At 35.5% G+C, this 23,515-nt stretch overlaps 1 protein-coding gene across 2 annotated transcripts in view; it reads left to right on the top strand.

The window, feature by feature from the left end:
* LOC118271670 (Ig-like and fibronectin type-III domain-containing protein 1) overlaps positions 1–23,515 on the top strand; it is a 169,145-nt gene that overhangs the window by 72,207 nt on the left and 73,423 nt on the right. The gene's annotated exons all lie outside the window — the stretch shown is intronic.

The raw sequence follows: 23,515 nt of genomic DNA, 5'->3' as shown, positions 1-23,515 counted from the left end.
CATTCAACGTGGCAATGCGGCCAGTCTTCTGGGAACGTTCCCCAGTGATCAGCGAGGGACGGACATGCAACCTACATAGTACTTCGACGCCTAAAGGAGAGAATTTCCCCAGTGACAGCGATGCGGACGAGTACTTCGACGCCTAAAGGAGAGAATTTATTTATTTTTAGGTTATTTTTCGTAATTTACTTTTAAGTTAGTTTTTATTTCTTTTTAGGTATTTTTAAGTTGCATTTCGGTATTTTCGGGACACCTAACGCCTCTATTATTAGGTAAAAACACATTAAAATAAAACTCCTTGAAATACAATCAAGAATCAAATGTGACATCCTTTAGTAACATTGACCTAAAAGTTAAACCAATTCATTAGTTTAAGCTTGTAGACAAACAGCAATTAAACAAACAAACAGACCAATAATTGGCCAATAATACGTGCTTACATTATGATTAAATCCAATTTAGTGGTAATATAGGTGATTGGCGATATAATATATCCGTTTCAACAAAGCTTGTATTAATTGATCAGGTATACATAAAGGTATGCAGAACCAGTTTATCATGACCTCCCGTTGTATGATCTTCTTCACATTCAGGGGTCAGTTTATACTGGTTGTACATAGCCTGTGTACTTAATACTTTGGCCGTGACATATCGATTTGTTTAATAAGGACCTGAATAAAATATAATGTCTTTTAATTCCCGAAAGATTAAGCAGAGATGCAAAATTAGTCAAAACGGTTGGACCGATTTAGCTAATTTTGTTCTTGAGTTATTTGTGAAAGTCCAGGGAAGGTTTAAAAGGTGAAAACAAAATGTTTGAGGCAGTAGAAAGTTTGCAGGGTCAGCTAGTATTGTATAAAAATCTATTACCACGCTTCGTGTATAATTCCCTCCATGTACTTGTGCATTATTCATTGACAATTTTCGAAGAATTAAAAAAGATAATACTCCCTCTGAGACTGAAACCCAAAATCCCTTGCTCGACAGTTACGCATAAGACCGTCTACCAACAAGGCAGACGATACAAATTTCAAAATAATAATCAAAATATCAACCCGGTCATTGACATATCAAAAACATTTATTAACGACAAGTCAACGAACTCTACCTGTGTATTATTTCTAGAGGAAATTGTCAGGAGAGTGGAATATCCTCTCTAAACTGGTCCACATGGATTCTTACTATTATTATAGCCAATAATATAATTATGTAAATGTCACCGACCTTATTTGAACTCCATTCCTCATATAACGATCATAAATTGTAATTTATTTTATACTTAAAGTTGCTATATAGTTATGTTACGAAGATGTAATTGCTGAGCTGTGAAACTATGTAACCGTTTCTACTGATACTAAGCTATGTAGCTGTGCGAGTAAGGTGTACTATGAAGATGCGCCGCCACAAAGTAGCTGTGCGAGGAAAATACGCAGCCTAAATAGCACGCATCTTTCCATGTAAAAAATACAGCTTAGCTGAGTCCGTTTCCACCAGTGTGCATCAGTCAGAGACCACCACAAACACAAATGAACTCTAAAAATCGTGTGCATAATTTTGTCTTTGAACTAGACTTAAAAATATATAAAAATCAATGTGCATGTTTATGATGGAACTTAGGCCTAAAAAAACAAGATGATGCGTTATATTTTACAATATAATAGTTAACCTTCGTTTAACCTCGTAACTTAACTTTAACTAAACACTGACTTACAGTAACTTATTTCCGCATCTCACGAAGATCAATTTATTCTCATATTTATCAAAGTATAGTCGCCAGCAGATCAACCTATACTTTTCTTGTCATTACATTTTCAACTTTATACCATAATAGTAAAGTTCAATATCTAATGTAGGAATTTAACAGAAAGGAGCAGGTTGACTTGCCTGTATATCTGAAGTCATCGAAATTGTTTGACCTTAAGTATCGCACATTAAACTAGTGAATGATGCATACGGAAACAACAGTATTGCTCCTCATTTAAAAATATACTTTAAGTTGGAAGCTGTAAAGTTGTAATTGCATTGAGTTATACAGCTTAATGAGTATTGTTTTTTTTTGAGGTATTTTTTTTTTAAGTTGCCGCGAATATATTTTTTCGATTATTTTTATTACTTAGTTGTCTAATTTTAGAGACGTGTTTCCGAGTCTCTATGATGTGTTTAATAAATTGTCTTAAATACTATTTTTTTATCGATTATCCACGTATGTTAGAGAAAAATTTAATTAAAAATAAACTGTCAAAATCTTTTATAACTGTATATTTTTAGGCAAAGAATACAAGCCAGATTTTCACATCTGACGATTATAATCATAACCTATCATAAAGTCAATAATAACACAATTATTAATTAACAAACCCGTTACACAATCCGAGACTAATTTCAAAATACAAGTTCAAAAACCCCATTTAATTTGAGCTATGTAATAACAATAAACATACAGAATCAGGTCTCCACACAAACTGGTTTCACTACTGGGGTTACAGAACTATGAACGACCAATATTTTATTAGTATACAATGAGAAATATGTAGAAAAAATAATAATTGTATTATGTACAACGAAAACTCAATAGGTAGATGACTAATTTCTATTTTAATCTCCGACTTATAGATTTATTTTAAAATAATAGACACGAATTTTTATTTTTTACGGAAACAACTGCTTTCGAAGATATATCGATTTGAAATATCGCGGGACACCACTTCTAGGTTCATTTTATACTTTGTAATGGCGTATTTTCTCACACCCACTTTTCACCATTTGTGTTATAAACCCCATGTAACAGGGTGTAAACCTAATGCCATAATAAGTACTGGGCACAAATCCAGACTCCATGTTACTACTGAGAAATTTTCTAAAATCGGATAAATTCCATCAATACCTCTGTTATACACCACTTACAATATCTACCCATTAACTCGTAAATAATAAACATAATAAATATCAAAGATCACAATAACGTTACGAGAATTAAATTAAATAATTTAATATAATAACTACAATCATCTCTAATTAAGACAATATCTTAGAAACGGTACATAATTGTGTTATGGAAATTATTAATTCTGATATAATCTGTGGTTAATTAGCTAGCTGTCAATTCTAGTTGACATTTTTGTAACCTCATTATTATAATAGATGACGTAATTTTGATTTACTCACGTATTGTTTTGACGAGGAACTCGACTAGTATAAATTGATTATTATTGAGCTTGAAATAAAATTGTTAAATTAACTTTATGGTCTTCAACATAATAATTTATCTTGATAACGCTTGAATCCATAATTTCAAGTTAGCTATGAGACAAGGTAGTTGTGTTTTTAGATAACCTAAAACTTTTTTAACTGTGGTCTCTAATTAGCTTTCAGTAGTAGCACGGGTCTGGAATTGCGCTCAGTAATTATATGGCAATCCAGAGCTGCGGACTGCCAAGCGGGTTTACCGAGGCTCCAGCTCGAAAAGTAGGAGTGACACGGCCTCTCGCCTCGCCAAGGCGGGAGAACCAATGGATGATTTTCTCCTCTTAAAAAAAGTATTATGCAATGGCAACGTTTACCCCCTATTACATGGCACCTATAACAAATAGTGAAAACTTGGTGTACATTATACAGTGTGCTCTCTGCCTATCACTTCAGGGATAAAAGACGTGACAATACGATACGATACCAATTCGCTTTCCAAGTGCGGAGATTATGGCCAACCCTCTTATTTAAAGCAGATCAATAGTCTACCAAACTACTAGTGGAAATAGACCGTTGTCATGTTAATTAGTGTTTCAATCAACACTGAACTGTATGTTAAGAGTATTAAATACTATATTCAATAGTATTATGTAACATGTGTATTGTACAGGTCCCCAAAGCCTTGTCTGCAGCTCATTATAACTTCGTATTATGATTGAGAACATTTAATTAACTAAATAGAGTACCTATTGAACTAACTGTTTCTGTCGTTTGCTGATTGATAATAATGCATTTACTAACATAATTTTAAGACAGTAAACGGTAAATCTTTGGCCGTATAATAGTACTTTATACTCCATGCTATTAATACGAATCTTTCCTAATCAGTAAAATCAAAACATAAGTAGCTTAATATAATAAAACTGCTCCTTAGTGTAACAAAAACTTCTGAAAATTGCATCAAAATTAGTTCAACCAATCGTGAGATAATCGTAGACAAACATACCTAAATGCCAAATTCAAAAAAACCTTTTTTTTAAACCGTTTTACAATAGGGATCTCGGAAATTAAAAACTTTACGATGCATTTTTTTGGAATAGGAGGACAAACGAGGTAACGAGCCACAGACACCCGCAACACCAAAGGAGTCACGATTATATTATATTATCATGATCTAAACCTAATCAAGTATATACTAATACTTATTCGTACACACAGTAAATGCTTTTTGCACCTAAGAGCTAAGAACATTACATAACAATATAATTCACGACTCGATTGTTGCACAGATACTGCGGCGCGTCTTCCTTGACCTCCAGCTAAATGGCTGCAATCATCTCCGTTCATAGAATATTGTAATTAACACATTATCCTACTATATGTTACGTTACCACGTAACATAACATTAGGTAGGCAGAGACAGTCATATTAAGCGTTCCGGAGCTGCGGTATATCTAGCGGGTTTACCGGGGCTCCGGCTCAAAAAACAGGAGTAGGAGCGGGTTGGTTTTTAGTCTGTAAGAGTCAGATTCTCACTCTAGCCTCGCCCAATTCGAGAGAAATCATTGGATGATTTTCCACCCTTAAAAAAAGTCACTGTTATGTTATATGTCCCATGTAATAAGAGCTACTAAACCAGGCACAATTACAACCTTTGTTTTATAAAGACCAGTTAAAAAACTTTACTTCATTTTACGAATCATTTTTTTTTTTTAATGACCGCCAATCCACTCTTCTGGTGCTATGAATATCCATTGGTGAGCCGATCGCTTACCATCAGGTCCATTACCACCAGATGTCCACGTTTGTCCCTTATCTCTTAAACAAAACGACAAAACGTCTTATGAATAAATTGTCCCACTAGAAACGAAACAGAGAACACTTGCTTGACAGTAAAGCTTACAACCTCATTGACAACGAGGCAGTTACATAACAATAGGTCTTTTGCTCACACGACTTAAAACCCGCCATGTACATAGGTGTTAATGGTGTTCTCACGTGCCCCCTTTCTGGCAGGATATTTTGTAAACAAGGTGGTGTTTCCAGCTACATGAGAACCCATGACAAACGCCGATAGTCAATGAAACTGTTGCCGTAGCCGAAATCGGCATGGAAGGATTATTATTATTACATAACATAACTATAGTGCAATTAACCTTCATGCGTTATACGAGTGTAATACAAAGAGCAATAATATATATACGTGGTGTCACGGTGCCATAAAATACGCCAAACTTAGAAAGAAAACTATACACTGAAGGTTGTAAGGACAGGGCCTATGTCAATGATGAAACCTAATGCTGGAAATGGGACATCACCTCATTAATTGCAACGTGTTACAAAATTTTCTTTAGATCAAACTACACTTGGGAGCAAAGAAATGGTGCCACTAATGTTTTTGCCTCTCCATTTCTTGATAAATACGACTGCACGGTGGCTGAGGACCGGCTGCCGCGCAACGTGTTGCGGGTTCGGTTCCCGCACGAAAAAACTATTTGTATCCGCATATTGTTGTCCCTATCTACAAATCGTTGTTTCGGTGTCATGTGTATGTGAAATTGTATGTTTGTAAACTCACCCACGATACAGGAGAAAACCCTATAAAGAGGCAACGTTTAAAAATAACTTTATTAATTGGTAGAGTATGTCGTATGAAAGGCAATTTAATTACGTTTAAAAATGAGAGTATTTTGTTGTAAAACGAATATTTTTTTTAAGTTACAGAGGGTTCTTTAAAATTATAAAAACGCTAGTGGCTCCGTTTTTTGCTCCCAATATAGGTAAAGCACGAGTAGGAACGACCGACCGACGAACGAAACACTACCCGTGTTTAGTCAGTAAAAATCTAACACTCCCTCTCGCCCAAAGCGGGAGAAGGTATCAGATGACAATCCCGCTTTAAAAAAATGTATCGGAATTTCACGAGCTATTTATGATAATGATGATCTTTTCTACCTTTGATTAACTACATTACTGCCATAAATTAATCGAAGATCGAAGCCTTCTACCATAAACGTTAAGATACCACTTCCAATTACCTCTCCACGTAGGGTCAAGTACAAATCAAATAGAGCCAAGATCACATCATTACATTTTCGCTCACATACCCGTGTTGACAATAAAATGACAATTAACTAATTAATTCTTAGATAACTATAAGTTAAGTGTTGTTAGCCTTGATACTTGTGGGCTTGCATACAGATCAGTAGGGACGGTGCGCGTGCGCAACGTATAGGGCTGGCTCTGCTTAAGTTTTGATGTTTTTGTCTTTGTTTCTTTTGAGATTTTATTTGGTGTACTCTCGAAATGATTTCAGTAATTTATTAGAAAGATTAAACTGACAATTTTAAGGTATGGACAATGAAATAAAGAGGCTTACATCTTTTTTAAACCTTTGTATTAAAATAGATTTTCGATACCAGTTCTATTGAATTTCAGTCAAAAACTAAGATTAAATCGAAGACTTTGTACTGAGAGCATTAAATGGCCATTAGTCAAGTATCACTACTGACTGTAAAGTAGAAAAAGTAAAATATTCTATGGACATATCCAAGTTTAAAAAAAAAGATAGATTTAAAGACAGTGGCAGCCCTAACATCAATGAAGTATGCGCGGCGTCGTCGCTCGCCCTTTTAGGAAGCAAGGACTCACCGCATGCCACAAACTATTAGTCTCTGTTTTGTCTATTTAATAGATATTCCTTATTACAATTACTTCAAGGTTCACAATTGTGTTTATAAAACGACCCTAAGATGAATGGATAATCTTATTAAAATGTACGAAACAAGAAGTATTTAATACGTTTGTTTACGGTTTATGCACCTTAGTACGAGTTTGTTTTACGCTGAACGTGATCAAAACGAGAGCGCATTCGCAGCTTTGATTGGCTGGCTCGAATAAACCAACCAATCAGAGCGCCGAACGCGCTCTTGTTTCGTTTTCATTCAACGTAAAGCAAACTCGTACTAAGGGTACTGATTGGCCGGCTCGAATAAACCAACCAATTTTAAACGAAAAGCAAACTCATACTAACGAAACCGAAGTTTTATTAAGCAAAATCCATAAAAAAACGTACCTTGGCATATCACACTAACTAATCATATTACTATAATCTACAATCATCATAATACAAATAAAAGATCATTACATAGCTCGTATTTCGACATACTAATGTTTGTTATTTAATGATCTTCCCAAGGAGATGGTAGCAACCTTGCTACCTAACCAATTATCGTTAGAATATCATATTATATTGCCTACATCAACATATAATTTGTTAGACTTCATTGCTAAATATAGTTCAGGTTTATTATGTAGAAACGAAACCTCTCAGAAAGCTAGGTCAGATTCCTAGATGTAACTTTATTTTGGATTGTTGTTTCAAAATTGCTGCGTAAAGCAAGTTGTAAGTAAAATTAAGGGCGATTGTTGAGCAAAAGGCAATACTGTTTCGGTCAAAATACATACATAACCTCACACCTGTCTCTCAGAGACAATGGAACGGTAATTGCTACGGTTCTTGTACACATGGTCAAAATAATATTTGAATATTCAGATTTAAAAAAAATAGGTAGTTTCCTAGCTCAAACTCAGTCTACTCTTTCGAGAAATACCAATTTGACGTTACTATGTCACGTTTAAAACTTAAATACCAAAGTAATCTAATATTATTCTAAGCAGCCACTGGAGAACAATCAAGCGATATTGCCCTTGCGCAGTTTTCACAACTGCCGCTGGGGAGCGCACGCGCCGACCACATCGCAAATATCAATCGTGAAGGTTCGATGTGGCAACATCCGAGATTACGATGTCATGTGTATGCGTTTGACAAATAATTTTGTGATGGCCAGAGCAATATGCAATGTTACGATAGCTCCGGTCTTTACAAGTTAGAAGATGGACTATGTTTTATTTAAAACAATGTAAAGAAGAAGAAATTTTGTCGTTTGTTTGAATTACCTTATTACCAAATGCGAAAAAGACGACGGTAAAATATATAAAATATTTAAAATCGTAATTTGCAGATAAAGTGCAGTGTTGGACAAACGAGTCCACATTTCAAACCATGAGTCAAGTAAACAGGTGACTGCACGGTGGGTGCGGTGGCTGAACAACAGCTGCCATGCAACGTGTAACGGGATCTTAACCCGCACGGATATATTTCATTTTCTAAATTCTTGATACCTAAAGTTGTACACTGAGTTTGAAGTTTTGTATACATAATATAGTGATACTCTTTACTACAAACTGCTTACCATACTTACGTAATGAATGAAACAATGTACGAAGTTATGTTATACGATGGTTCTACATACCTACTTACTTAAATATCGTAAAACATTTTGAACCCAATACCCCCTGTTTACTTGTTTCTGCCGCCATCGCCACTAGATCGCCGAGTCAGCAAAACATTTAGATGCAAAAACAATAACAATCCAATCTTTGCGGGTCACTGCACACTCCACAAACAAAATATGAATATTGATTTTTGAAACTAACGTTCTAATGAGCATTCTAAAAATAGCTTTAATACAAAATAATAATAAGTCCGCAAGGCAGCTTGTGGCGAGCTGTTGGGCAGTGGCGACCCCACGGACCTGACTCCCGGGAGAGGCCCTACTTTTTAACTCCGGTTGGTACTCGTGACTATCCGGAGTGGCCTCTCCTACCTCACTCTTGCCTTAATCGGCTGGTTTGAGTGGAGATTCGCAAGAGTGGAGTTGCCTTCAGCTCCACTTGGGGGAAGGACGTATCCCAGTAAGATGCTGGTAGGGGTCTTGACCGTACTTCCGGGATTGCTCTGATAGCCGTGGGATGCCTCCCCTTCCTCAAGCAGCTCAACGGATGTTGCTTCCCTTGTCGCTACATGCTAGCGGCCGTTTCAGGGGCCCACTATTGAGTTTGCGAGTCACCCCCTGCCTGTTTATCCGTATTTTTCAATATTGGTCAGGGGCAGGGGCCATAGTCCCCATAGTTAACCGGTTAACTATTCCACAGCCACCCACACCCATATCCCTATCATTTCCTTTTACCATATCTCACAATAGTCCTGCATCAACCGGGGATTGTCCTTTGGTGTACTTCCATAGTGCATACAGGGATAATCGCCGGCTGATGTCCCATTACATTTAGATTAAAATTGTTCAACGGGCCTCTGCGAGTTGGCTTCGGCCCCTCGTACGCCTTCCAAAGGTCCGGGACCCTGTGGTCCCGTGATTATGTAAAGAACATACATAATAATAAATCCTTTATTTCATTATTTCACAAAATAATTTACATGAAACAGCCACAAATAAGTATTAATCAATAATTATGCTAGTGCACTAGGAATAACTTAATAAGTAACTTACCAATATTTAGGAACTATAGGAAAATTTACTTTTTAACCTAGACTTATGTATAATTAGCGACTTGCCCGAGCTAGGTTTATAAAAACCTGTGTTTCGGGTCATCACTTACAAGACTATCAATTTAGGTGCATGTGTACAGAAATAGAATAACAACTTACAAACTAATCTTACATTCATACTAAAACTTCCAATAGTTTTTCTGTGTCTGTGTAATCAAGATTTAGTAGATACTCTGATAACAATGTACTACATTTATAATAATTTACACTATATATATTTAGTATCTTGTTGACCTTGTTGTACAAAAATGGTCCTAAAAATACGTAAAATCTATGTGCAAATGCATGTCTTGTCTGTGGTTCAAAGCAAACCAAATCTTTCCTCCTCCTGGTTTGGGATACTGGGTCGAAAGGAAGCTGAGAGTGCTGATAAAGTATGGTTTGCAATATAAATAGTTGGCGCACTGTTAGTATTTTACATGCAGTGTATAGTTGGTGTGTGGGAAACCTAAAAGGGCGGAAGGTAGCAACCTTTAGAATTGCTCTTTGAGCGCGTTCCAGAGGAAGCAAGATAGACTTTGCAGTTCCACCCCATGATGTAATACAATAGGTGAGAACAGACTGACACAGAGCCAAATAAACCTGTTTAATTAACTTATAGTCGGCTATGTGGCGTAGGTTCTTAAAAATGTACATTAATTTACGCACTCTTTTGCATAGTAACTCGATGTGTTTACGGAAATTTAGATTCGTGTCAATCGTAACACCTAGATATTTTATGTGGTCAGCTTTAACTAAAGTGGGACAAGTACAAGCAATATTAGCAGAATTGCAATTATGTGCAAATATATCTAGGTTAGTAAGCGGTGGATTAATGTTTCTAATTGAGAATGAAATATATTTAGTTTTATCTATATTTAATGTTAGAAGATTTTGATGAAGCCAATTTGACACAACATTAAAACCGTTTTGGGCATATTCATATGTTTCACTTTGAGATTCAGCGGAAAACAATAGGGCTGTGTCATCCGCATATGATAATATTAGCCCATTCCGAAGGACCAAACTACATAAATCATTAATGTAAATTAAAAACAATGTAGGTCCCAAAATACTTCCTTGAGGTATTCCGAAACCACTATTTTCCATCTCAGAACTTGTGTACTGACCTATTTTAACGCATTGTTGACGATCTCTAAGATAATCGGTGAACAACTGAAGTTGTTCGCCTCTTATTCCAAGTTTTTCAAGCTTGTGCAGTAACATAGAACAAGAAATTGTGTCAAAAGCTTTAGCGAGGTCCAGGAAAATCCCAATGGTATGCATACCCTTGTCAAGGTTAGTACTAATGTATTCGGACAGTCTGTGAACTGCTTGGTTAGTCGATCTTTTTGGTCTAAACCCAAATTGGTTATTTGAAAGCAAATTGTTAACTTCAAGATAATCTATTAATCTGCTATTTATAATTTTTTCTAAAATTTTTGAGAGACCTGTTAATACTGAAATGGGTCTATAGTTGTTAACACAGTTTTTATCTCCCGCTTTGAAAACTGGCGTAACTACTGCTTTTTTAAGCGGTTTGGGAAAGATTCCTTTAGACAAACATGACTGAAAAATATGGGTCAATGGAGGAGCAAGAAGGTGTTTAAACCTTTTCAGTATGTTATTAGGAATGCCATCCCACCCAACAGCGCAATCGTCCTTTAACCCTGTAATTATCCTTAAAATTTCATTGACGTCAGTGTTTAATAAAACAAAAGATTTTGATGTTTTCGTAGGGGTATTTACAGCCGACAATGGTTGGTGGGGATAAGTACTATGGTTCAAGGATTTTTCAGCTAAGGTTTTGCCAATGTTAGCAAAAAAACTATTTACTTTATTTGCGGCTACTAATGGGTTTATTTCTGAAGACAGTAATTCGAGTGGGGGTTCAGGATTTTTCGATCGAAAAGTATTTGTTTTAATAAATTTCCAAACGAGTTTACTGTTTTTTCCTGCCTTCTGTAATTCATTCTTCTCGTGTTGATATTTAATTTTTTTAAAAGGTTGTTACAAAAGTTTCTATACCTTTTATATGAAATAGAAAGTATTTCATTATCAGGTGCAAGTTTTGACTTTTGGTGTAGTTTGTCCCTATGCCGTATACAACGAACGAGACCTGGAGTGATCCACGGTTTGATCGATTTATACCTTCTAGACGTTATTTTGGTAATTGTATTTTTGTTTATCGCATGTTGTAGCGCATTTATGAAATACTGTAATGAAATATTTGCGTCATTAGTATCGTAAACAGGGTCAAAGTCGATGTCGCGAATGTCACGTGCAAGATTAGTCATATTAATTTTTAAAAAGCTACGCATGCGGTTTTTTCTAGGTGAGGATTTTTGTATTGTTAGCAAAATAGCTTGATGGTCCGTAAGCGATGAATTGGTGACTAATGTTTTGTTCGGATGTCGGGTTTTTATGATGAAATGATCCAAACATGACCCAGACTGGTGCGTGGGATAATAATGGGTTGGTAAAAGACCATGAAATGAACAAATATTTAGGTAGTTATGTACATGTGTATCTGCTCTCTCAGAAGCAATATTAATATTTATGTCACCCATTAATATAATGTTCTTAAAAGCAGATAAACGTTTTAAGTTTACATCAAGTGAGTCCAAGAAGCTGTCAATGTTTTGAGACGGTGGCCTATAAATGGCCATAATTACAGTATCCGGAATAATTTTAATTACTAAACAGTTACTATTTTGAACTCTGGGCTCTTCCACTAGAACTTTTAAGTTGTTTTTGATGTACACCACTACACCATCATTCTGATTCATGTTTGAATTTGTTTTGTGAGTGCAGTAGCCGTCGAGAGAAGGTAAATTGGCTGTCTGAGAAGATAGCCAACATTCTGTTAGGACAATAACATCACAGTTAATGTCAAGACTTTCTAATAGAACTTCAAAGCCATCCATGTTGCGATTAATACTGCGAATATTTTGAGTTAGTAGCGTAAGCGTATTTTCCCCAGAAGGAAGAAGAAGTTTACAATCTTCTACATTACAGGTATTTAAAAGACATTAATATTAAATTACTTTGTGAGGTAAGTGGTAATTTAGGCTGGTAATGGCTGAAATAAATAATTTAAGTGTGGGAGAGCCATGCTTCGGCACGAATGCGTCGGTTCGACCGGAGTGATACCACGGCCTCACAGAAAACAGACGTGAAACAACGCTTGCGTTGTGTTTCGTTATGTGAGTGAGGTTACCGGAGGCCCAATTACCCCTTTTAACATAAAAAAAAAAAACAATTTCAATACAAAATGTTTTTGATGTGATGGAATTTTATCATTAGTCCTATTGAGTTCTGTCAGTCGACCTTTTGAGGTTAGATTCAACGTAAGCCAGCAACAAATCCATTAGCTACAATCTCAAATAAAACACCGAACGATCCCAAACCTCTACACTAAGTAAACTACAAATATGCAAATGGCGGCTATAACGATAACACGTTTACATGAAAAACAACGTAAATACAATCAAATATTATTATGCAAAGGAAAAAAAACGAACCACAGACGTTTTCACCTCAGAAATTTGCGTCAATGCGAAAACAATCTTTATTGTTTCCACTGTAGCTCCGATTTTTCCAAATCCCCTTTCACCCGGCGGCCATTGTTAGCGCCTCTTTATAGATACGACCATTCACGGCAAGGATTCCTCCAATCCTTTTGTTTTCCGATTCAATGGCGATGTTTTTTTTTCATCACTTTTTTTTCTTTTCAATCGGACATGATTCGGTGTTCCATTTCTAAATTCAAATTTCGAGTGCAGCGTTCCGATATTGCGATAGATTTGAATATTACATTTCGAACGTTAATAGTTTTAGATGTTAGTTTTTATTAGAACGACTTGTTGGACGTAAATGTTAACTTTTATTGTATTTTTCTATCTAGATACGTTGTAGTTTTTAAATATTGCCTTTGTAATATAATCTGGAAGCTTTAATGCTCACACAAAACATTACACCTACCTCGTACTTCATATAATATTAATTAATACAGCTGAATTTTTTAAACACACCCATTGAAATGTACGTTTGAGCGAAATATTTTAGACCGCGAAATTCGTTACCGCAATTTAAAATTCATATTTACACCCCCGACTAACCATATAACAATTGACGTTGCAAATTGTTCGTGAAATTTCAATTTTATGAATTCATGCCGAGAGCTTTGGCAAACGGCCAGGCGCTATTGTTTTCTTTTAAAATTAAAACTAATTCACGTTCCTTCTAGGGAAAAAAGAATGCCAGTACTAATTCAACGTTAAATATGGAACCTAAAAAGGCCGTAAAAAATAGGACGATGTATTTCAGTAAAACGAGGTTGCTCTTAAAAATTGCATCAGTTCCTGAATTTCAGCGAACGCAGCGCGGCGATGACAAGGAAACTTTTTTAAATTTGAAATTCCATTCGCGTTCTGATGGTACTACGAGTGAAAATAACTCATCAAAGAAGAGTTGCAGAATGGAAAAACTTAATCACACTAGCTAGAGTCGCGAGCTTTATTTTTGATGCTGGCAACGCGAAAATTAAAAAATGTGTGGCTGGTAATTTATTTGAATATAGAACGTGCCGGGCTCGGCAGTCGGTAGTCGGTGTTACAGTTTTATTTCAACTAGTTTTATCGTACGAATGGGATTTGCGAAGCTAATACTTATGTGAGTTTTTGTTGACAGTTTTCATTACAGTTAATAACAACTGGCTTTAATGAAAGGTTTATATGTCATGTCAACGTCACGACTTTTATCCCCTTTAATACAATTTACACCTATTTCTCACCATTTGTGTTATAAGTTCCATTTAATAGGGGGTGAGCCTATTGCCATATACTGGGCACAATCCAGACTCCGTGCTACTACTGAGAAATTTATAGTAATATTTGTCCGATCCGGGAATCGAACGAGACCTGTTGTCCAGCAGTTGCACTTGCGACCACTCGACCAACGAGGCATGAAAGGCTCATAATACTTGTGTTTTATTAATTCATTAACAACTAAAATAATTTTCATAATTTAAAGAATGCTTTATACAGTTTCAAATAAATTTCAGGTTTAAACTTAACAATTGAAATAGTAACTTAGTGAAAAGTGACAACAAGTTTTTCAAAACCATTTGTAAAGAGCTGAAGAGAATACGAGAGTGCATTCGATACAAATAAACGGAGCCCAAACCACAGACTCCGCAAAGATGTGGCTAAACATAGAACACGATAGCCTTACAAAGAAATAGAACTTCCATTTCTAAGTTTAATTCATTTTAACTTCTGTGTAGCTTTAATAAATGGTTATATCATAGATAAATGAGCATTAGTGGGGATTATCACTACATAGTATAAAACTATGTCCGTTAGGTTTCTCTGTCCCTATGTCCCTTTGTATGCTTAAATCTTTAAAACTACGCAACTAATTTTGATGCGATTTTTTTAATAGATACAGTGATTTAAGAGGAATGTTATATGTATAATAAGTACATGCATAATATATCACCATTACACCCATGCGAAGCTGGGGCGGGTCGCTAGTACTTAAATATAAAGTGTTTGTTTTCCAAAAGGGTTGTCAAAAGTAACATTAACTACAGTAGTCGACTTTTGACAGTTTTACTACTAGTGACAGTTTGTTGAGGTTGTGGTTTCACCGTAGATAACCTCACTCCATGTCAAATACTGACATTTAATGGAATCAGGTTAAGACGTAGTCGACCCTCCTAGTAGACAAGAAAAATGAAGATATAATTGATGTATTATATTAGATGCATTGCGATTTTAAGTGAGTAGGTACTTACATCTATGCAATATATCTCGTATAATCGGAACCACCACCAGCGCATAATCGGAAATTCGTGTTAGATACCTATCTAAGTACCTACCCAGATTTGCCTATCTAACACGAATTTCCGATTAGATTTCGATTAGATATCAGGTACCGAGAGTAAAAATATCCTATTACGAAATAAGCGTCTAATAGAATAAAAACTCTACGATGACACCACAAAAAGTAAACAACCTATTCAAAATTCAAATATAGAAACGTCATAATAATTCGTCGGTAAAGCGACGCGACGCGCAGCCGTGTCGTGGCCGGTTCCATTTGTATACTTTCAAATTGAGAATTTTATAACTGACATAACACTAGAATGCAAATGGCCGTGCGATATTCTATTTTCGTATTGATGCAGCGTTGCGAAAAATTGGCGCGTAAAATATAATGCTCGTGTTCTTTATATTTAGCTGTTAAAGTTACGAGTGACAATTTTTACAATGTTGCAACTGTTCTGTTGAAACAGTCGCTTTGAAACGGGTTATTTTGTGAATAGTTGTCGCGATATAAGTTTGTTATATTTTAATATTTTTATTTTTACGTGTGCTACATGTTTGTAATGATTTATTTTATTTTATCTGTGCAATATTTGCTAATGTCAAGTGTAGATAACTGTCACTAACGTCAACTGTCATTGAATTAAATGGCGGGAATCGTAAAGATTTTTCGAAATTAGGATATGCAGTATAAACTACTTACTAACTACAGAAAACGCAGGAAACTACTTACTTAATTGCTTAAATCGGTACGTGATTCTAAAGTTTCTTCATTCCTTCCTCGTTCTACTTTTCTCCCCGAATCGAACAACTAGGTAATACAATTATCAGCTCTATCCAAGTTTAGGAAAACACTCAAACAATCAATGATGGCCGAATAGACTAATTTGTGTGGGAATTATCTAATCCTACCATTGAAGTCTCCTTTAAAAATATATCGAAGTTAATGCTTATGATTATACTGGTTTAATGCCTGTGGGGAAGCATTTGATTTCCGATTTGAAGATATTATCTTCAGTTTCTTATCGCATTTTTAAGGTAAATAGAGGTCTGATCCGGAGCTGCGGACTACCTAGTGGGTTTACCGGGGCTCCGGCTCGAAAAGCATGAGTAAGAACGGGGTGGTTTTTAGTCAGTAAGAGTCTGACACTTTCTCTCGCAGAAGTCATTTGATGATTTTATCCCCTTTGTTAAAAAAGGTAAATAGAGGTTATAGTATACCACATTGCGAAGTTGCATTACTTACCTACTATGTAATGTAATCACACCGGTAATAAATAGTAATAACAATTATTCAGCATAAAAAATAGAAAAAGATTATTTCAAACCCTGAAACTGTTAGTACGACTCACTCATTCATCACAAATAGTAACGCGTAATCCAATAAAAAAAAATACACAACACAATAATACCAACATAAAAATGCACACAAAAGCTTTAGCTTTAGCAACGAACAAGCCGTGCATGACATAAAACACGGGTTATATCGATCAGGTTGGCAACACTGAGATCCGTGTGTAACTGACAACACCCTTGTCAACGGCTTAACTTTAACTACAAATAAAGTTATGTGTACACTGTACATTTTGGATGCGATGTAAACACTCGTGTGTGCATAGCTTTATTTAATTACTGTTTGCTGTTGCCATGGTGACGGTTTAGAGCGATTTATTGGTGATGCTTTAGTGCTTATTGTCTAGGGATCAATGGCGGTGTTGCGTAGTTTCAGTTTAGTGTTGGGCTTTGGAAATATTCGGTGAATATTATTCGGTATCTAGTTCCAATCAAATATGATTGAGGTGTTTTGATTTTAGAGTTCAATAATATTATAATCCGGCCTGTATTGTGACTAGTATACACGTCTATATATCTGTACGGAAGCTATTAAAGTTACTAACTAGGTTGCTTATAGGCAGGCGTTCTACGTCAATAGTGGCCAAACGGAGAGAGACTATCCTGGGCTGCCTGATCCGGAGCTGCGGACTAGACCGGGTGTACCGGGTCTCCGACTCGAAAAGTAGGAACGGGGTGGTTTTCAATTAGTGAGAGTCTGACGAACCTCACATTGAATGATTTTCCCACCTTAAAAAAAAGAAGACCAATAAAAAAATGTATCTCTATACTTTAGAACGAACCCAAAATCATTCCATAAAATAACCCTTTAAACACAAAAAAAAATACTAGGTATCTACTTAACCATTAATTCAAACTCAAAGAAGCAATATCGAACTGGAATCCTCTTATTTATTAAGGCGCCGCGACAGAACAATTATTGTCAGCGCCCTCTATATATCCTCCCTTCAACCCTTCCACCCTTGGAGACCAGAGCTTGAAATTTAATCCCGGAAAAACCCAATCGGTACATCTTGACCCACAAGCTTATTCTATATAGGCGTACGAAGGGTTAAGAACGGCACATGCTAAGGGTATGTACAGATGAGACGATAGAATGTTATGTTCTCGCATAAAAAATAAAAACAATTTTCTTATAAAATACTGAAAATAACTTACAAAGAAGTGCCCATTATTAAATAGAATTTTCACATGCTCCATGCAAAATATTCATAAAGAAATATTCAAAATATATATTTCATTAAAATGAAGTACATGTTATGTACTTTCAAATAAGAAAATCGTTAGAAGCGCCTCGTGTGGGCAAACCCTAAGAATATCTAAGGATTTTCTTTTGTAATCCTACGAAATAATTTTGTATACCTACCCTACCTACATTTCAAATAATAGGTATTCCGTGGTGTGTAATCTGGGCCTTATATTTATTATGTATTCTTTCGTGATGGTATTAAAGTAGGATTATTTAATGTGAGAGGAATTTAATCAGGTTTTCGTAAGAGCTGACTCTATGGGACTCCATATTTGACAGAGATCGAGCAGCATCGCTCTTTAATGAACTTGACCTTTTGGACTGCGACTTCAACCCACTTGAAATACGCAGATTATGACAAAACTTCTTACTATGTAATAATCCAGAAATGGTCAATCAATGTTATTAACCGCTTCTTAATATATCTAGCGTTGGTATTTAGGTTTTCAGAAAAGACCACTCTAAAAAGCTTAGTTCCGAAAAACTAACCCGAAACGTAATTTCCCACAACGTTTACGCAGACTGAATTCATATTGAACAAACAATACAAGAAAAAAAATATTTCTCATCCGTAAACATTACCCAAAAAATAATAGAAATGTAGATTGAAAGTCGGCCTTTACACGAAACACATCAACAATGGCTTGGGTAAGGTTAGAATTAAATAATCTTGCGCTCAGTACGCCGGACCGCACCCGACGGCGGTCAGATGGTAATAGAAATAAATCGGTACCGTATCTTAAACCCCCTCGTAGCCCGGTCTCATCGGCCCCCGGGACCGCCCGAAATTGTAACAATCCCGCTGACCCTCAATTGAATGTTCATAGGGTTAAAATTGCCTTTAAAAATCTTTTTATACCTTTTTTCTAAAGCTTTTAATGGCACTTCTCACGTCATTGATATTTTTCTTTTTATTCCAATTTCAAATGTAAGATTTCAAAGTTCGAAAATAGAATGAGGGATTTAATTGGACGGATTTTTTCTTTATTAGCATAGACTCAAGTGGGTTTTTTTCATTTGCAAAGGTATTTCGGGTTTAGACCGAAAGAGGTTGGATTGTATAATTTATGACCGAGAACGTAGGTTAATAAAGGTCGTGACTTCTAACTGAGCCGTAACCTATTGTGGTTAGCCCACTTACAACCTTTAAGGTTTGCTTTGAACTAAGTTGAGAGTCACTTTCCAGTCTTGATAAAGCTTATCTAGTTAAAACATCCGTTGTTATTATATACATAGTTATAATTAACAGACAGACCGCAAGTAGACAAAGTTCCTTATATTATTATCAAGTAATTTCATTGTATAATAAGATCCTGGAACTTCAAACTATTAAAGTAAACGCCCACTCATGTTTCCGAATGTATAAATACTGTTTCAAGTTATATCATATAATTTTCTAGTACATTAACTCTAAGTAGCTATTATTATAGAAAAACCTCAAATAAATATTTACTTACCTACGTATTTACATTTTACAAGCACAAAATAAAGTTTAATTGAGCCGAAAATAATTCATAACAACTCAGATTCAATGGTTACTGTAATATACACAAATACAAAGGTATAAATAGCTTCAAGCGGCCATTTTCCAACGCTTTATAACAACTGTAGTGGTTTACAAACTATTTTCTTTTACAACCGCAACTTTGTCGTCAAAATTGATGATCCGTGAAAAGAGTGGAATAAAGATATTTCAACTTGTAGTAGCGAATATCTACATAAATATATTTTATGTACTCACTATTCACACTGTTTTGAATAAAAGAATAAAGGAGTTTATTGTTTTATTACCCGAATTTATGGTCGCGGCGTAAAGTATCAGTGTGAATTTAAATTTGGAATCTAAATGTTTGGCGCGCTTTGTGTTTTTATTTATTATCTATGTTGGTTCAATAATTTTGTTTACTCGTTAAATAAAATATGAGTGAGATTATCGATTAATAGGCCCTAGTAACCATTCTACGTAAATATTTAGGTACATGAATAAGTACATGGCTGCCTCGTTGGTCGAGTGGTCGCAAGTGCGAATGCCGGTTAAGGGGTCTCGTGTTCGATTCCCGGGTCGTGCAAAGTACTACTGGGTTGTTTTCGGTTTTTTGAAAATTACTCAGTAGGTAGTAGCACGGAGTCTAGAACTGTGTCCAGCATATGGCAATAGGCTCACCCCATAATACTTACATAAATTTACATAAACATAAATTATGAAAAGTGAGTGTACATTGCCGAGTGTGCCATAATGTGCACCTCTGCTACCCCTTCAGGGATAAAAGACGTGACGAAACAAAAAAATTGTACATAAGTACATATTATTTACTTACTTGAATGACAGACAGACATAGATTGAAATACTTAAAATAAAGTTTCTCCAATTTATTTAACAAAAACACAAACGTTTACGTCATAAAGCACATTCCCCCCCACTTCTTTACTAAACAAACGTTTACTAAGACAATCTTTCATAAAGGTGTCTCACACACAGGTCCCCTTTATAGCGTCAGACAAAAAGTACAAAATAAATTGTTTCAAGTTAAGACTAAGTTGGGAGACAAGGGCTAAACTTGGTGACGGAAACTTACCCTGTGACGACGGTCTCTGAAAGTTTCCTTCAGTATTATGTTGCTAATTTTATGCCTAAGTTATATTGGCAAAAATAATTAGTGCCTCTAAAGAACAATCTATCTTGATGCCTCAACTTTTTAATGATTTCGTTATCGTAAAAGCTATTGGCTTTGTTAAGAGGTCGATAAAATTTTTGTGGCCACTTATAAGCTATTTGAGTTGGTTGGTTAGTTACTTTGTAATTAATTAAATTACGGTTACTTTTATTACTTCTTGGTTTTTATTTCTGTGCTGAGATTTATCTACAGTAGATTTGTCTTATTTCTTCATACAATGGCATCTAATTGTGATACCTAATAAGCCCTATTCTTGACTGCGTGTGTAAAATACCAAACCACTGTAGTAGCTACGTTCAGTTTTTTAACGTTGCCCCACACTAGGATTTTCTCCTGTGTCGTTGGTGCGTTTACAAACATACAAGTTCACATACACAGGACACCCAGACTCGAAACAACAATTTATGGATCACATAAAGAGTGCAGTCAAAAGTTATCCCTACAGTAAGCCAAGCATAATATATTTATAGTTTTAATTTTACAAAACATTTATATTTATTTCATTGCCTTTGCAATTTGCACGTTCTCATTTATAGTCTTCTCAAAGTAAAACTGTTTACAGATAAAACGCAAGAATAGCACAAAATTCAATATTCTTCAACTCCGCAAGAAAATAGTTTTCTCGCAAGACTGATTTACATTTAAAAACATCGCCGTACCTACTTTAGTATGCAAAGTAACACGGAGTTAACACTATCACTATTTATTAAAGTTACCTCATAAAATGCAAGCGGATACAGAACCGCATTATCGTGCTAACTCCCGAGAAAAATATCTTAAAGAACGCGAGGACGACGTCGTAGAATTAATAAAAGATTCATGAACAAACTCACAGCTATAAATAAAACAAAATTGTCGCTTTTTCTGCTCAAAAAAGTTCGTCTATGTAAATTTTAAACTTTGTAACACATGCGATTAATAAAATAAACAACAAGATTGTCTATTCTCAAGCCACAGATAAAAAATAAAGTTGTCAGTTTTCCCGCCAAATGCGTTCCGGTAGGTAATAAGACTCGAAACATTTATCACGATGTTAAATATCATAAAAAGCTGGCAATAAACCGTGGCGGAATCACCGCACGTCCGCCAACATGTCGGAACAACTCCGGGGAGGTGTAAACAGGCTAAACAGGCAGCCGGGGCACAATGTCGCGTTAAATATTGTACCGCCAAACGGGACGACCCGTTTATGGCACACGGAAAGAAAACGAAAATGGCCGACTTCATGTTTTCGATTACATAATTTTGTTTGTGTAATTTCTGTAACATTTCCACATATGTATACTAGTCAACTAGATAGGTAATAATGTAATGTACTAAATAATTTGTATTTACCATGTAAATAAATATTAATTAACGTAATAAAATATCTCTTTGTTCGGATTTCGCAGAATTAGTTGGGTTGGACTCGTTTCTTTTTACAATGAGAATGATAATACAATAATGAAAAGCGTGTAAATAGATATACCTTTCTACTCAGCCTCTAGCTGGGAAATGTATGACAGTTTCTTGGAATTACTTTGTTGATAAATTGTAAATACATAATTAAAATGTATCAAGTTTTGTTGCCTCAGTATTTATTATAGTTATACGTATGATGTGTGCAACCCAAACCACAATATTAAATTATACTGTTCCCTCACAACTTCCACCAACAATTTCCCATGTTATAAAATATACAATTTTACGACGAAGCCTTGACTTAAACGGTAAACCCAATATTCTACGAAGAAAACCCGCATACTTACTTTTCTTAAAATAGAGGGCCTCACCCCAAGTATTTTGGGGAGCAAATCAAATTCTAACTTCACCTAAATAAAAGACATGAGGGCCAAATAAAAACGCAAAGCAGGGATAACAAATAACAAACGACTCCGTCGTAGCCAAAGTATTTTATGCGCGTAAATCCAGCACCATCAAACAGAAATAAAATGTAAGGAGAACTCCGAAGTAGAACAATAGTCGATTATCTTTGTCACTTAAATATTAATGGTAAAAGAAAAAGGTAATTTGTCTATGACGTTTTTGGTAGTTGGCGCCAATTTTTGACAACTGTCAAAACAATGTCAGTTGACATTTCGTCCGTCGTTCGGATACACAACACATTGTTCGGCGAGACGAACATCAATATTTTAAGTGTTCAACTAAGTTGGAGTTAGTTTCGTATTCTGCACCGGGCGTGAAGTTAGCCGTAGTGGCCGTTGACAGGCTACTCCCAAAGGCTAAATATTTGACGGGCGATCGCTCACGCCCGCCCTTACAACCTCCAAGAACTTTGGCCAGTTTTTCCTTTTACTTTCAAACTTGCAACGTGATAAACGTGATGGAAATTCTTACTCTTATATTTTGATTCTTTAGTATTTTCTCAGTGATGTGCTGTTGAAATTAAGTATAGGTAAATATATATACTAAAAAAACCTGTGAAAATTATTTGAATTTTTCAAAGAAAGAAACGCCCCTTTTGGCTGAACCACTAGACCTATTTCTCTCATTTTTCGTACATTATCAGCTCAGATGATAATAAATATGTGGTTTAAATCAAATCATGCGTTTGTTCCATACGGTACATGCGAAGGGAGATCTAAACCTCAGTAGGAACATTAAAACACAGAACATACAGACCTACTAACTGACTCCATGCTAATGTTAGTCTAGCCGGTATTTACCTTAGATAGAGAACTCGAACAGCTTCTCAACGAACAATATTTCCGCCACGCGTGTACGCCTACACACATAAATTTGAATTTGAATCGTACGCGAAATTTACTTATTATGCATAACAATAAATCCTTATTCTGATTTCTTTTACCCTAGGTAGGTTTGAACAGATTTT

This window comes from Spodoptera frugiperda, chromosome 5 (assembly GCF_023101765.2).
Source record: "Spodoptera frugiperda isolate SF20-4 chromosome 5, AGI-APGP_CSIRO_Sfru_2.0, whole genome shotgun sequence".
Lineage (NCBI taxonomy): Eukaryota > Metazoa > Arthropoda > Insecta > Lepidoptera > Noctuidae > Spodoptera > Spodoptera frugiperda.
This window is presented reverse-complemented; position numbering and strand designations above follow the sequence as displayed.